Here is a 16,662-nt window from a genome sequence, read left to right as displayed (position 1 = left end):
ATCAGTAGGAGAATGTTTGATACTTTACTGTGAATTGATCATTAAAATTATTCATAAAATTATCGTATTATTTTAAAGAACCACATGCCAACTTAAGGCATTCCTATTTGACAAATAATTTTGAATGGATTGCAGTCATTTTAGCTCTCTCCTTTATTCTCACATTGTCATAGTGCAAAGTGTAAAGTAACGAATAACCTTTTCATATACAGTAACTATTGTGTGGTTACTAAGGAATAGAAAACATCACAAAAAGACTATGGAGATATTTATTTATAAATTATCTAATACTCATTTAATAGATACTGTTAGATTATCACCAACATACAAAACATGCACACACATGTACCTATATACATACATGTATATGTATGCACACAAGTACATACTGTACCTATATACATACATGTATATGTATGCATACAAGTACATGTGTGTATGTATACATTGAGCAATAAATTGGGAGTGTTTTTACTTCAATTTATGGGCTATGTTTGAGAAAAAACATTTTTTCCAAACTAATATTGATGCATCTCTAACTTAAGGCATTAGAATACTATTTATCCATTTCCTTTATTGTAAACAGAACTTCCAAGAAAACACTAACTTAATTCTAATATTTATCTTTGTTTACAGGCCAGAAAGCTGAGAGACTGTGAACACTTAAGTTGATAAAATGTTGCTGAAGCATCCAATGTAAGTGGATAGGGAGTATAGTTGAATTTAATGAGAGCAAGAATGAAAAAATCCTTGTATTTCTGCATTTTCTCCTTCAGAAATGGCACTTGACATTTGTGGAATCAGAAAATACAAATGACCAAAAGCAATGTATGTCAAACTCAAAGCCTTAGCTCTCTGTCTTGATTTGATAATTCTCAAGAGTTAACATTAGTGACATTCTAATTTTGCATAGACAAATGACTAGTGTTTTATTTTTTACAATCAATAAGTACAGTAATTTGCTATACTCCATTATTTTTTTCATTAATTCTCCACAGCAAGTAGTGGCAATGAAATATTGCCATTGCATATGTTATATTCTCCTTTTCCAGCCCTCCTGAATATATTGAAAATTTGTAAAAAGTCTCAATAAAAGGTCTTATTAACAGAATATCCAAGCTACCACAATATTCTAATGTTTCATCTGAACTGCAAAGAATCACTGAGTATTCCTAGATTACAATAAAAGTCATACTGCCTCACCATATGGGATCCTTGAATTATGCGATATTAGTGACACATGCCTCCATTTCCTCATTTTCTCAGATTTCTCTGAATACTTTGAAATTCATCCTCCTCACAAGGCTCACTGAACACCTCATTGGCATACATTCCTCAGTTCTCCCCTTCCTTACCCAAGCCACCAATGTCCAGAGGTTGCTAAAAATATCTTCTCTGTGGAACATATTTATAACATTTTTGACCTGGTGTCTCCACTGTAGGCATTTCAGCGCCAGGGGCTCTTTGACACTGTCACAGCCTATTTTGATCCCCAACATTTTGATACAACTTAAAAAAGTAAAATAAGATACTATAAGATAAGCTTGTATACTCATAACTTAATGTGCAAAGCCTTACACATTTCAGACCTACAGATTGTAAGGTGGGCATCAGCAAAGAGATATGGGTCAAGAATGCAGAGTCAGAGATGAGACTGAGGTTGGTCAGACCAACTACAGAAGACAGAGCCATGTTTTTTGTGTGTTTTTTTTTAATATATGAAATTTATTGTCAAATTGGTTTCCATACAACACCCAGTGCTCATCCCAAAAGGTGCCCTCCTCAATACCCATCACCCACCCTCCCCTCCCTCCCACCCCCCATCAACCCTCAGTTTATTCTCAGTTTTTAACAGTCTCTTATGCTTTGGCTCTCTCCCACTCTAACCTCTTTTTTTTTTCCTTCCCCTCCCCCATGGGTTGACAGAGCCATGTTTAACAATAACGCCTCACCCCCAAAACAGACAACCAGCCACTCTGAGCAAACTATCTGCTTTTTCTCTGAGAAGTCATCTATATTTTGGAAGCTCTATAGCACAACTTTTCATATTTCTCCTTTATATTTAACAATACATAATTAGAATGATATAAAAGTGAAAACATCATTTAGGTTGTACAAGAAATCTGCAATTACAATTCTTTTAATATAGTTCATATATAGAACATCTTTGTCTGTGGAGACTAGGACCATTAGCTCATCTGGAGGCAAATCCACTTTAAAACTGAGATTTCACTTCTGGCATGATAGCATGAGGCCCACTCTCCAGAAAAACTTGTCAAAATTATATATTAATTATTAAAATATTAAATTATAAAAGATATATTAATAATGTGTGTATTTAATTTGTATTAAACATATACTACATATAATATATTTCTATATAGATACACACACACACATGGGTCTTGACTGTCCTGTCTCAGTTGGAAAGATAGAGGTTCTATATTCAAAGAGGCAAGCCAAGAAGACTTGGGGATGTTGCTCTGTCTCCCCCAACTAAGCACTAAGTTCCTAAAGAAGTGGTGTCACATAGAGAGAAGCTTGGTCCTGTCTCATCCCCAGCTCCTAATTCTTAGCTCAGAGATTTTTGCCTGGGAAGAAAGGGAAGCCAATAAAAGCTATTCTTTTCCCAAATAACTGACTTCATTTGCAACAGAGAGCAAAGCAGTTAAAGCCTAAGGACACTCTCAAAACAGCAGAGGTTTCTGTGATGGCAATTAGGGTGAGGTTGGTGGATTCACTGACAATAGAAGCTAAATTATAGCCTAAGTAGTTTGCTGGAGCAAACTGGTGAAAGAAACAGTGTAGAGGAGCCTTCAGGGGGTCAGAATGTATCTCAAATACTGACCAGATAGCAGGGTGAGGTCAATGGTAAGAGGCAAAGAAAGCCCTGTGAAAATACTGTCATCCCAACATGACTTTTGACAGAACTAAGGCTGTACTCCCAAGGCACAACATCAGAAGTTTCACACTGTGGGATGGGGTGGGGCACGGCCCTCACCACAATAATGCAGTTACAAAACAAATAAAAAACAAGCAAAACAGCCAGATAAATAAAACTAACAGGTACCAAAGCTCCCCTCCCCCGCCCCCACTTCAGAAGTATGGGTAACTACTACTGAGAGTTGGTAGACTATAATATCTAAAATATCTAAAATGTCCAAATATGCAGGAAAAAAGGTAAGTATTACCTATAAACGGGGGCGGCGGTGGGGGGGGGGAGGGGGCGGTGGGGGGGGGGGGCGGTAGGCAATAGAAACTCTGAGAGAGCGACCATATATCATATTTAACTGACAAAGCATTATAAATATGCTCAAAGAATTTAAGAAAAAACATGATTAAAAAAGTAGAGGAAGGTTTGGTTACAATGGTGCCTCCAATAAAGAATATCAATAAGGATATGGAAATTATTTTAAAAGAACCAGATGGAAATTCTGGACTTAAAAAATACAATAACCAAAATGCTAAAATATTCTAGAAGGGCTCAATAGTAGATGTGAATCACCAGAAGAAAGAATCAACAAATTTAAAGATAGATTGAAAGAGATTATACAATCTGAGAAGCAGAGAAAAAAAAGAAAGAAAGAATGAAGAAGGCCTTAGGAAAATGTGAGACACCATGAATTGCAACAATGTGCCTTTAATGGGAGTACCAGAAAGAGAAGAGGGGAAGAAAGGAACAGAAAAAATATTCAGACATAATGGCTGAAATATCCCCAAATTTATTGAAAAACATAAATGTACACATATGGAAAGCTCAACAAATTCCAAAGAGAATAAACAAAAGTGATTCACTTTCATAAACAGTAAATATGTTCAAAACCAAAGATAAGAAAAAAATCCTAAAGCAGCAAGGGAAATGTGACTCATCACTAACAAGAGAATCCCAATAAGAATAATAGCTGAGCTTTTATCAGAATCAATGAAGGCCAGGGACAGTGGTATATATTAAGATGTCTCAAAACAATAACAACAGCAGCAGCAGCAATAACAACAGTCAGCCAATAACCCTATATCCAACAAAGCTGTTTTTCAAATATGAAGTTAAAGAAATTCCCATATAAACAAAAACTGAGACAATTTGTTGCAAAGTAATATTACAAAAAATACTAAAGAAAATTCTTCAGGATTAAAGCAAGTGATCCCAGAGGGTAAAAAAAATATATAAAAACAAAGAGCACCAATGAAGGCAACTGTGTAATTTTAAAAGAGATACAAATGTGTATGCCTTTCTTTTGTTTTGTCAACTAATTGAGGAAGCAATTCTATAAAACAAAATGCATATATTTTCCAGCTGAAATATACAGAAATGTAATATATTTGTGGTTTTTAAAATTTTTTTAAATGTATATTTATTTTTGAGAGAGAAAGAGACAGAGTGTGAGCAGGCGAGGGACAGAGAAAGAGAAACAGATCCAAGCAGGCTCCAGGCTCTGAACTGTCAGCACAGAGCCCAATGAGGGGCTCAAACTTATGAACCATGAGATCATGACCTGAGCCAAAGGCACATGCTTAACCAACTAAGCCATCCAGGGACCCCCAGAAATGCAATATATTTGTAAATAATAGCACAGAGGATGTGGTTGGAGCAAAGCTGTAGTGGCCTAAGCAATCACTCCAAATGGTTACTCAAATCCACAAGAACAAATCAAGAGATCCAGAAGTGATAAGAAGGGCAATATAACTAAGGCTATAAATATATTCTTGTTCTGCCTTCTTCTCCTAGCTTCTTTAAAGGAGATAATCCTATATAAGGTAATAATTATAAAAATAATGTTGGGTTTGTAACTTTTATAGTGTAATATGTATAATAAAATTATTACAGAATGGGAGGTGGGAATAAAACTTTATAGGATTAATATTTCTATATTTCATTGGAATTAAGTTAGTACAAATTTGAACCTGATACTTATATGTTAGTATGTTTATGGAAAACTGTAAAAGTGACCACTAAGAAAGTAACTGTTAGGAATACTGAGAAAAAAATCATTAAAGAAATTAAAATGCTATGTTAGAGACTACTTGCTTAAAGAAAAAGAAAATAGAAAAGGAGTGATAGAGGAGCAAAAAAGAGACATATAGAAAACAAAAAGTAAATGACACATGAAACTCTAACCATATCAAGAAAGACATTAACTTTGAACGGTTAAACAATCCAATCAAATGTAGAGATTCTCAGACTGGAATAAAAAAACAAACAAACAAACAAAAAGCAAGATCCTGGCTACAGAAGACACACTTTAGATTCAAAGATATAATTAGATCAAAACAATGAAAAAATACTTAGCCTGCAAACGCAAGCACGAGGAAGTTGGACTGGCTATACTAAGACACAATATACTTTAAAGCAAACAAAAAGTTACTAGAGATAAAGAGGAATATTTCATAATGATAAAAGGGTCAGTTCATTAGGAAATATAAAACTGAAAACATATAAATACATAACAAATATATACCAAAATACATGAAGCAACAAGTGATAAATATTACCAGATAGATAATCCAACAATAATAATTGGAGACTTCAAAACTCCACTTTCCATAATGGATGGAACATTGAACATTGAACAACACAATGAACAAACTAGACCTTATAAAATAGGTCTAGACATCTAGACATCTATAAAATACTAGACATCTATACAATACTAGACATCTGAACAAACTAGACATCTATAAAATACTCTACCCAATAGAAGCAGGCCATACATCATCCTTAAGTGTACAGAGGAATATACTGTTCTAGGATAGACCATATACTAAGCCATAAAACACACCTCAATACATTTTAAAGGAGAGAAATAGTAAGAAGAATGTTTTCTGACACAGTGGAATGAAATTATAAATCAACATAAAATTTTGAAAATCCCATAATTAGGTGAAAATTAACAAAATCTTTTTTTTAAGTTTATTTATTTTGAGAGAGTGTGAGGGAGGGGCAGAGAGAGAGAGAGAGAGAGAAACCCAAAGACTCTGCACCATCAGTGCAGAACCTGATGTGGGGCTCCAACACTGGGTTCCATGTGAGCCCAAACTCAAGGATCTGTGAGATCATGACCTGAGCCAAAATCTGAAGTCAGATGCTTGACTGACTGAGCCACCCAAGTGCCCAGAAATTAACGTATTCTTAAATAAACTATAGGTCTAAGAAAAGTCAAAAGAGAAATTAGAAAATACAGTAAAACCTTGGTTTGTGAGTATAATTGGTTCCAGAAACATGCTTGTAATCCAAAACACTTGTATATCAGAGTTAATTTCCCCATAAGAAATAATGGAAACTCAGATGATTCATTTCACAGCCCAAAAATATTCATATAAAAATGATTACAATACTTTAATATAAAATAATAAAAATACAAAATATAAAGAAAAATAAATTAACCTGCACTTACCTTTGAAAACCTGTGTGGCTGGTGTGAGCAAGGTAAGAGAGAGGAGGGTGATTATGTAAAACAACTTTCACTAAGGGAATCACTATCTATTGGCTCAATGGAATCTTTTTCTTTTTGTATAACTTTAACAAGGAATCTATCCAATGACACTTGCTTTTGCCTCCTTTTGAGGATTTCACAGAAATGTGACATTGCGTTCTCATTAAACGGATTTATCACTTGCACTGCTACAGCCTTATTCAGGTGGTGTTTTCTACAAAATTTTGCACTGTTTCCCACATTTTACACATCTCCCTAATTTCATTTGAAGTGAAGGATTCCTCTGCCTTTTTCTCCTCCTCCTCTGCAGATGTAGACTTATAAAGTCTTGCAATTTCAGCCACTAGAACTTCTTGATGATTTCCTTCTTTACTTCTACCTAAATCATCCCCTTTTCCTTACCACCCTTCTTTTTAACATTTTTCTGCATGGGGTCCAACTTGCACCAATGTTGACTACAGTATAGTATTAATAAACTCCTGTCATATACTGTATTTAATGTAACTGGCAATAAGGCAGCTGAGGAAAAGGTCTTTATCTGCAGTCAGCCTGACCTAGAATGAAGCAAAGCACTCCTAAACCTACTTTTGTATGGAAAAGCGAAGGACTGTCCATACATGCTTTGAAGTGACAAAAAATACACTAGTGCCAGTTGTGGGCACCTTCCAACATTCTGAAAAATTGCTGATTTCTGCCAAACTCTGCAGCCTGGGACTGAGCATCCAAGCATGGGAGATGCTCACCCACAATCTCGCAGCAAGAGAGAGAGAACCATTGGCTCAGTTGTGGTCATGTGACCTTCAGCATCACATACTACTCAAATTGCAAGACATCATTCGTTTATCAACTTAAAATTTATTAGAAATGTTTGCTCATCTTGTGGAACTCCTGCAGAATAAGTTACTCACAATCTAAGGCTTAACTGCACTTTGAAACAAATGAAAATGAAAAGAACATGCAATTACTTATGGGATGGAATTAAGGCAGTACTGAGAGGGAAATTTATAGCTGTAAATGCCTGTATTTTTTTTTCAATCTTAAATCAGTAATCTAATTTTCCATCTCAAGGCACCAGAAAAAGAAGCTAAACTTAAAGCAAACATAAGGATGGGAATAATAGAGTGGAAATTAATGAAATAGAGAATAAAAAACCAGTAGAGAAAATTGATGTGACCAAAATCTGGTTCTTTGAAAAGCTGAATAGGATAAACTTTTATTAGCTAGATTGATTAAATACATGAGAAGAGTCAACTTGCTAAAATAAAAAATAAAAAAGGGGCATTACTACAACCCTACAGATGTAACAGGAATGCTACAAGCAATTGTATGCCAATAAATTAGATAAAATAAATGAAATAAGAAATTCCTATAAAGACACAAATTACAGAAACTAACTCAGTCTGAATAGGTCAATAACAATAGATTGAATTAAGAATTAAAAGAAACTACCCAAAGAAAAAGCCTAGGTCCAGATGTCTTCCTGGGTGAATCCTACCAAACATTTAAAGAATTTGTACCTGTTCTTCACAGACTCTTCCAAAAAATAGAAGAGATGGGACTACTTAACTCATTCTATGAAGCCAGTATTACCCTGATACCAAAACCAAAGATATCACAAAGAAAACACACTATGGACCAATATCCCTCATATATACAGAAATAAAAATCCTTTACAAAACATTAGCAAATTAAACCCAGCAATATATAAAAGGAATTATATCCCATAAAAAAGTGGGATTTATTAAAAATAATAAGGTTGGTTTAACATCTCAAAATCTATTAAGAGAAAGCATCAAATCAATGAACTAAAGAAACCAAAATAATATAATTATATCAATAGTTGCAGAAAACACACTGGACAAAATCCAACACCCTTTCCTGATTAAAAAAATATAAAGTCAACAAACTAGAAATAGAAGTGAAACTTTTCAATGTAATAAGGGGCATCTATGAAAAACTAACATCACATTTAATGATGAAAGACTAGGGGTGCCTGGGTGGCTCAGTCGGTTAAGTGTCCGACTTCAGCTCAGGTCACGATCTCACGGTCCATGAGTTCGAGCATCGCGTCGGACTCTGGGCTGATGGCTCAGAGCCTGGAGCCTGCTTCCAATTCTGTGTCTCCCTCTCTCTCTGCCCCTCCCCCGTTCATGCTCTGTCTCTCTCTGTCTCAAAAATAAATAAATGTTAAAAAAAAAAAAATTTAAGAAAGACTGAGTTCTCTCCCCTTATGATCAGGAACAAGACAAGGTGTCTGCTCTCACCACTTCTATTTAACATTGTACGTAAGGTTCTTGTCAGGACAATTAGGAATAAAAAGTAAATAAAATGCATTTAGGTCAGAAGGAAAGAAGAAAATTATTTTATCTGCATATAACATGATCTAGTATGTCTACAATTATAAGGAATCCACTGAAAACTATTAGAACTAATAAAAGAGTTCAGCAAGTTTGCAGGATATAAGGTCAATATAAAAGTCAATTACATTTCTATACATTAGCAATTAACAACCTGAAAATGAAATTAAGAGTACAATTCCAAGGGTGCCTGGGTGGCTCAGTCAGTTAAGCATCTGACCTTGGCTCAGGTCATAATCTCACAGTTCATGTGTTCAAGCCCCTGTTGGGCTCTGTGTTGTGCTGAAAGCTCAGAGCCTGGAGCCTGCTTCAGATCCTGTGTCTCCCTCTCTCTCTGTCCCTCCCCTGCTCGCACTGCGTCTGTATCTCTCTCTCTCAAAAAAATAAATATTAAAAAAAAATTTTAGTTACATTTTTTACAATTGCATTTACAATAGCAGTAAAAAATAAAATACTATACTTAGGAATAAATTTAATCAAGGAGGTACAACTCTTATACTCTAAAAACTATAAAATACTGGTGAAAGAAATTTTAAAAGATCTAAATAAATAGTAATTATTCATATTCGTAGATTGAAAGATTTAAGATGGCAATATTCCCCAAATTGATTTACAATTCAGTGCAATCCCTATCTGAATCCCAGCTGGCTTCTTTGAAAATTGACAAGCTAAAACTAAAATTTATGTAGAATTGCAAATGACTTAGAATAAGCAAAACTGTGTTGAAAATAAAGGATAAAGTCGGAAGACTCACATATCTTAATTTTTAAAATTTTTTTTAATGTTGATTTATTTTTGAGAGACAGAGGGAGACGAGCGTGAGTGGGGGAGGGTCAGAGAGAGGGAGACACAGAATCAGAAGCAGGCTCCAGGCTCTGAGCTGTCAGTACAGAGCCAGACACAGGGCTTGAACTCACAGATCGTGAGACCATGACCTGGGTCAAAGTCGGATGATCAACGGACTGAGCCACCCAGGTACCCCACATATCTTAATTTTGAAATTACTACAGAAAAACAGTAATCAAGACAGTGTGGTACTGATGTAAAAGTAGACATATAGATTAACTGAATAGAATTGAGAGTTCAGACATACACCCATCCATCTGTGATCAAGTGATATTGAGAAGGGTAAAAGATTGCTCAGTGGGGAAAGAATGGATTTCTCACAAATGATGATGGACAACTTGATAGCCACATGAAAAGAATGAAGTTAGATGCTTTATCTAACATCACATATAAAAATTACTTCAAAATGGATCAGAGACCTAAATGTAAGAGCTACAACTTTAAACTCTTAGCAGAAAACATAGAAGTACGTCTTTATGACCACAGATTTGGTAAAAGTTTCTTTGCTATGACACCAAAAATCGCAAGCAACAAAAGAAAAAAATTAGACCAATTATATTTAATCAAAATTAAAAACTTTTGTGCCTTAAATGACACTATCAAATAAAGTGAGTTTGTGCTTCAAAGAACACTATCAAGAAAGTGAAAACACAATCTTCAGAATGGAAGACAATGTTTGCAGACTATGTATCTGACAAGGTATTTGCATCCAAGATATATAAAAACTCTTACAACTCAATAATAAAAGGACAGATGACTCAGATAAAAATGGGTGAAGTATCTGAACATAGATTTCTCCAGAGAAGATATACAAATAACCAATAGGCATATGAAACAATGTTCAAGATAATTAGTCATCAAGAAAACGCAAATCAAAACAACAATATTATATCATTTCATCTACACTCAAACACTGCTGGTGGGAATATAAAAAATGGTGGAGACACTTTGAAAACCAGTCCGGTAATTCCTCAAATGGTTAAACTTAGAGTTATCACATGACTTAGAATTCCACTACTACATATTTACCCAAGAGAAATGAAAACATATCCACATAGAAACTTGTACACTAATGTTTAATAGCATTATTAATGATAACCAAAGAGGGAAACAATCCAAATGCCCATCAACTGATTAATTGATAAACAAAATGTGTGGCAGAGCTGTACAATGGTATATTGTTTGACAGTGAAAAGTAATGAAGTACTGATACATGCTGCAACATGGATGACCCTTGCAAATGTTATTCTAAGTGAAAAAAGCCAGTTGTAAAATATCACATAGCATATAATTCCATTCATAGGAAATTTCCAGAATGGAAATACAGAGCAAAAGTAGATTTGTGGTTGCTCAGGGCTTGGGAGAATGTGAAATGAGAGAAAAAAAATAACTAAAGGATAAGGAATTTCTTTTTGAGGTACTGAAAATTTTCTAAAATGGACTAAGGTGGCAGTTGCACATATCTGTAATACACTAAAAATCACTGAATTGTACACTTTAGAAGAGCGAATGCTATGGTATGTAAATTATATCTCAATAAATCATTAAAAATATATAAAGTCTAAAAATATCTTTGCTTTTTTTAATTATAAAAGTTACATAATTCAGTACTGGTAATAATAAAAATAGTTTTCAAATCTTTAAAATAAATAAAATATAGTTAAACTAAAAGAAACGATCACTGCCTATAAAAAATGTAAGCAATGCAAACATGAATAAACAAGACCCATAAACTTGGTGGGCGAGGGTGGAGCAAGAGGCAGGGATATAACTTTAAAACACTTTACTCTTTGATAGGGTCATTTTTGTGTAGTTCTGTCAAAACCGATTATTCAAAATGGCTTTGCCAAAATGCCCCCCATTGCTGTTGGAATTACCCTTTGCTGCGATCAATTCATCTTCCAAATTTTTTGATCTGTTAACAGCTTTGTTGCCACCTTCCAAGAATCTGTGGCCCATTCTTTCATTTCAGGCCATTAAATTAGTTAGTTGTTTTGGGGGTTTTTTTTGTTTGTTTGTTTGTTTGTTTTAATTCATAGTTCAGCACCACTAAACTTCTACTGATTTTTTTGAGAAAAGAGAATAAGTTAATTGTCTTACCCTAAAACCTAATCATTCTCTGTTCTCTTTATCCTTTTGCTTTGCTGGCCAGAGACTCACATCCTGTTTTCTTTGAGGTTTTGTTTTGGTTGGTTTTTTGTTTCTTTTTTTTTTCCTTTCTCAGTCAATCCTTCAAGGCACTCTGCCCATATTTTTCCAATTCTGTTTCTGTCTCCATTACAAATGTTTACATATGTTTTTAAATAAAATATTAACATTTTAACATCTTTATTAAATAATTGTATTAAATTGTTATATAATTCTATTCAGCAATGACAATGTAGTTTTAAAAAATGTGTTATCTTAAAACAGAACCATAGACTAAAAGGAAATCCTAGACTAAAGGATATAAAAAAATTAGATCATAAATCCAAAGGGTCACATAGTTTGTCTTTTTATAAACCAGGAAAAGAGCTAATTTTGATTCAGCTTGTAAAACTATGTGCTTCACTGTTGCTTGCAAAGTAGACTTCTCTACTCTTTGGACATTTACAAAGATTTTTTCAACCCACAACTGTTAAGCATGTTCTCAGCTACTGAGAGGGTTGCCTTGGGATTATTCTTGGCTTTATTTGTTGGGTTTTTTTTTTCCAATTACAAAAAAAATGCATCCACTGGTCAACTTTTATGTATAAATGCTACTAAGCTTGCTTCTGCTCTAATGACATTATTTTAACATGATTCTAAAAATGACAGGATAAGCATTGCTCTAAAATTGCAACAGTAAAGCCAATTGCATATTATCTCAGAGCTAACACTACTAAAATAATACAAATTAAAGAAAGAGTAAAGGAGAACAGAAATAAATACAATGCAGATGCTTCAAGTAAAAGTACTTTAATAAGGGAGTTATACAAAGAGCCTTGGAAAAGGTTAAGGTAACTAGCGAGGACTACTGAGACACCCAAACTCAGAGCAGTGAGAAACTATTAATACCAGGAAGGCTGAAAAGACAGGGAGATGACAATGTGCTGTCAGAGCCCTGTGAGAGCATCTGGAGGGCAGAGACATCCAGCAGGAGCTTCTGTTACTGAGGAACACTGGCACAGACACAGACAAGGGAGAGAATAGGGAAGATCATCCCAGATCTATCTCTTTCCTCTGGGTCTTTGCTTTTCAGCAAGTGTCTCCCATTAGCCAAATCTAAGAGAAAACTGCCAACCGTGGAGCCCAGGAAATGAAACCTATAGGAATTAGCTCCCTTACGCATAAGGAAAAGGCCAGGAGAGGAAATTTACCTGTGGAGGCAAACATGGACTAGGTACTAGGAAAAAGGAATCTAGAAATCTCAAGAAGTATCCCTGCACCAAATACACAAGACCCAGAAGTAACTGCCAATTTTTAGCTCTTATGTAAAAACAGTATAGTTTCCAAAAGGTATTTCCACTGATACATAGAATGTTCATTTACCTTTGCTGTCTCCTCAAGATTTCACCTCTGAAGAAGAACCCTTTTTTCATGGTCATCCTCTGGCTATCTAAATGATGCATTAAAATTTTCCTGGAAAGAAAATTCAGAGGTTGAAATAGACACAATGACATTCCTTTTATGGGGTCTGGACTGAATACTGGAATGCTCAATCAGACTGGGGAAGTCAGATTATTGGTCAAGAGGCCACCACCTCCCTCTTTTTCTTAAAGCTACTGCCTGTACACTGGCATCCTTACCCAATTTAGTCTCAAAATGCAGGTTTTTATCTTATAAAGCCATTATCTTATAATTGTCATAACTAAGCTATCACTATTACCGAGCAGCACAGAAGTCATCACAGAATAGATTCAAATCTCTGTAAGTGCCTACAGGCTTGATCATATCAGCATCATTGTGCTTGTGTCAGGCAGGGTGACGGCAGAGGAAGAATTCTACTCTGATGACTCAATTGAAGACATTTTAATAAGACAACTGCAGAAGTGTGCACAGGGTTAAGGGCAACTGCAAAAGATTGAGACACCCAGGAATTGAGGGAAGATCTTACCACCTTTTGAGCAGCAGGGGCACAGACGGACAGTGGATAATGTGACCAAATCCTTGTGAGGGCTGGAACTCTGGAGGAGGAATGGGAAGAAACTGCAGTTATGTGGAGTGACATGGCCACTTCCAAATATAAAATACAGAAACAGGGAGGAAGAGGTAAATTCCCCCACTTCTCTCTCTTTCTCCTTCTAGCCTCTAGCTGACCTCTCCCACTGGCTACACCTCACTACCTGGCACTGACAAAGGCACTCAGGTAGTATGGTCCATTGGGGTCAACCGTCCTGGTACACAGCAGCAAGACACAGAAGAACAGGTTAGGTGGGGGTGTGCCCGATGGAAAATAGCCAGAACAGCATCCCTGGATAATAACTCATTAAAAGTACTATAAAATAAATAAAATATTGGAAGAAGCCTAGATTTGACTCTTTTCCAAGGGGACCTAATTACTAAAATGCCAAAAGATATTGCTAGTTATATAACAAATGTCTTAGTCAAACCTACAAACAGCAGTAAACTTTCCATTTGGGGGCTAACAGTGTGGCTCCGGCATAGAAATACTAAGAATACAATCCATTTTCTGGAATTCTGTATGTTAAATGCATATATAGTGTATATCTTCTATTTTTGTCTTATTGGTAACCTCCTTCAAAACTTTTTTGGAAATAACTTTATTCGCTAAACCAACTAAAGTGTGGTATATTATTTTGAAAGAGTGGGATTGTTAATTATGGAAATTATTTCAAATATAAATTAAGTACTATGATTTGGGATCAAAGCACAGTAGAAAGGGATTTTCTATATCACCTTATTTTCTTGTTTAGTATGCACAAAATTATATGTCTCCTTTCCACTCCAGCTTTATTATATCTGCCACATCACAAATAATATGATGAATCACAAAATGTCCCTATGGTCTGATGCATTGTTTTTCTGAATTTGGCATTTTAATTGCTTTTTCATTTTATAATGCGGGCAGCAAAATTGGTTATAGATCCAAAATTAAGCCATATTGGTAAACTGTAAGAAGAAATATTGCATTACAAATGAAAATTTCACCAAATAAAGTTTCATTTAATTGTAGCTTTTGTAAGGACAGCATTCCTCTAGTTTAATCTTCAGATACAATTGTTGCCATGCCTTTTGCTCTGTTGCTGTTAGAACTACATCTAATAAGGTTAACTCTTCTTTTGATATTATTTGAAGCAAGCTGTTTACACAGTTGTAGCTTTATAATGACTCCAGAGACTTTAAGCTTCTTGATGTTTTTTATTAACATTTTAACATCTAGGACTAAAAATAAAATATAAATTATATTTTAAATATTTACTTGGATCTCTTATGATTGGTTATTTTATAATCTCATGTGCCTTTAAAGAAAAATTTTAAAGAGTAATTAAAACATATCTTTCCTTGAAACACAATGAAACTTTTTAAATGGCTTCTACTTCAAGACAAATCCATATTCACCTTTCTAATTTTCCCGTATCTTATTGAATGGTATCTCTCACATCCTCATGTAAGTACACATGCAAATGCAAACACACACACACACACACACACACACACACACACACACACACATCCATTATAGCACTGGGAAAAAATAGATGGATTAAGATTATATTAATGATTTGGAAACCGTATAATTTCTATAAAAATAAAAACAAAACGATGATATTACCAGACACCTAATTATATAAACTAATGGCCTAAGATCCAATTCAGGGCAAGGAGGGGACCTCTAGATAAGTTAAATGAATGCATTTTCTTAACCAAACCCCAGATAAACAAACAAACAAACAAAACAAAACAAAACAAAAAAAAAAAACACTTTTTCCACGTTCCACATCATGGAACTCCGCAAGCCCATTGAAATCATTGATGGCTGAGTTCATGCTATGTTCTGTGCACACAGAGGATAACTACAGCACTTCTCATGTTTCTATCAACAAAACTGCTCCTCTCAGGAAATAAATCTGTCACAGTGGACCCCTTACATGGACAGTAAGTCTAGAGACACACAAGGCAGTCTTCTACCTAACTAGCCTTTTCACACCACTGTTGCCAAATGAGCAAAAACCTGTCAAAGATGGAAGAAATATCTCCCAATGTGCTCCACCTGTAGGGGAAATTCTTCCTTCCTTACTTGAAGGAGTCTGTGGCCTACCAGCATATTCCCCTCCCACATACCTTAAACAGAAACACACCAATCAGTAGGTCCAAGAAAAGCCTGTAAGCTTGGTGCTTGGACTGCTTCTCCTACACTTACTTTGTTGGTGGATTCATAGCTTTAAATACCAGCACTAAACCTGTCACTCACAAACTACTATCGTTACCCTGGATGTCTCCCATGAACTGCACATGTACACATCCAAATGCCTACCTGTATCTAGATATCTAACAAGTATTTCAAATATAGCATGTACAACACTAAACTCCTGATCTCTCCCTAAAACCTTGTCTCAATAATAGTTATTCCTCCTTTTCGACACTTAGGCCTGAAATCTGGGAGTCATCCTTGACTCCTGTCTTTCTCCTATATCCTATGTGCAATATGCCACCAGATCCTTTTTTTGTTTTTCAAATTCACCTAGAATCCTACTGCCTCTCACAGCTGGCATTGCTACTACCTTGCCCCAGCATCACTGCTGTTCCCCTAGGATAATTGCAATAGCCTTTTCTAACTGGTCATCCTACTTTCACTCTTGCCCTGTTGCTATTATTCTCAACATGGCAGCCAATGTGATCCTCTTAATATTAATCAAATTGTCATTGCTTTACTCAAAACCTCTGATGGTTCTCAATTTCAATCAGACTAAAAACCAAAGTTCACAAAACCCCAGATTATTCAGTTCTACATCACTCCTTGACCTTATCACCAATTCTTTGTCCTTCAACCCAAACACTGCAGTCATAGTTGCCTCCATGCTGTTCTTGGAACATTCCAGGCACAT

Source organism: Panthera onca, chromosome B4 (genome assembly GCF_046562875.1).
Source record: "Panthera onca isolate mPanOnc1 chromosome B4, mPanOnc1 haplotype 2, whole genome shotgun sequence".
NCBI classification, from domain to species: Eukaryota; Metazoa; Chordata; class Mammalia; order Carnivora; family Felidae; genus Panthera; species Panthera onca.
The sequence above is the reverse complement of the archived record's forward strand: the minus strand, read 5'-3'. Positions refer to the sequence as shown.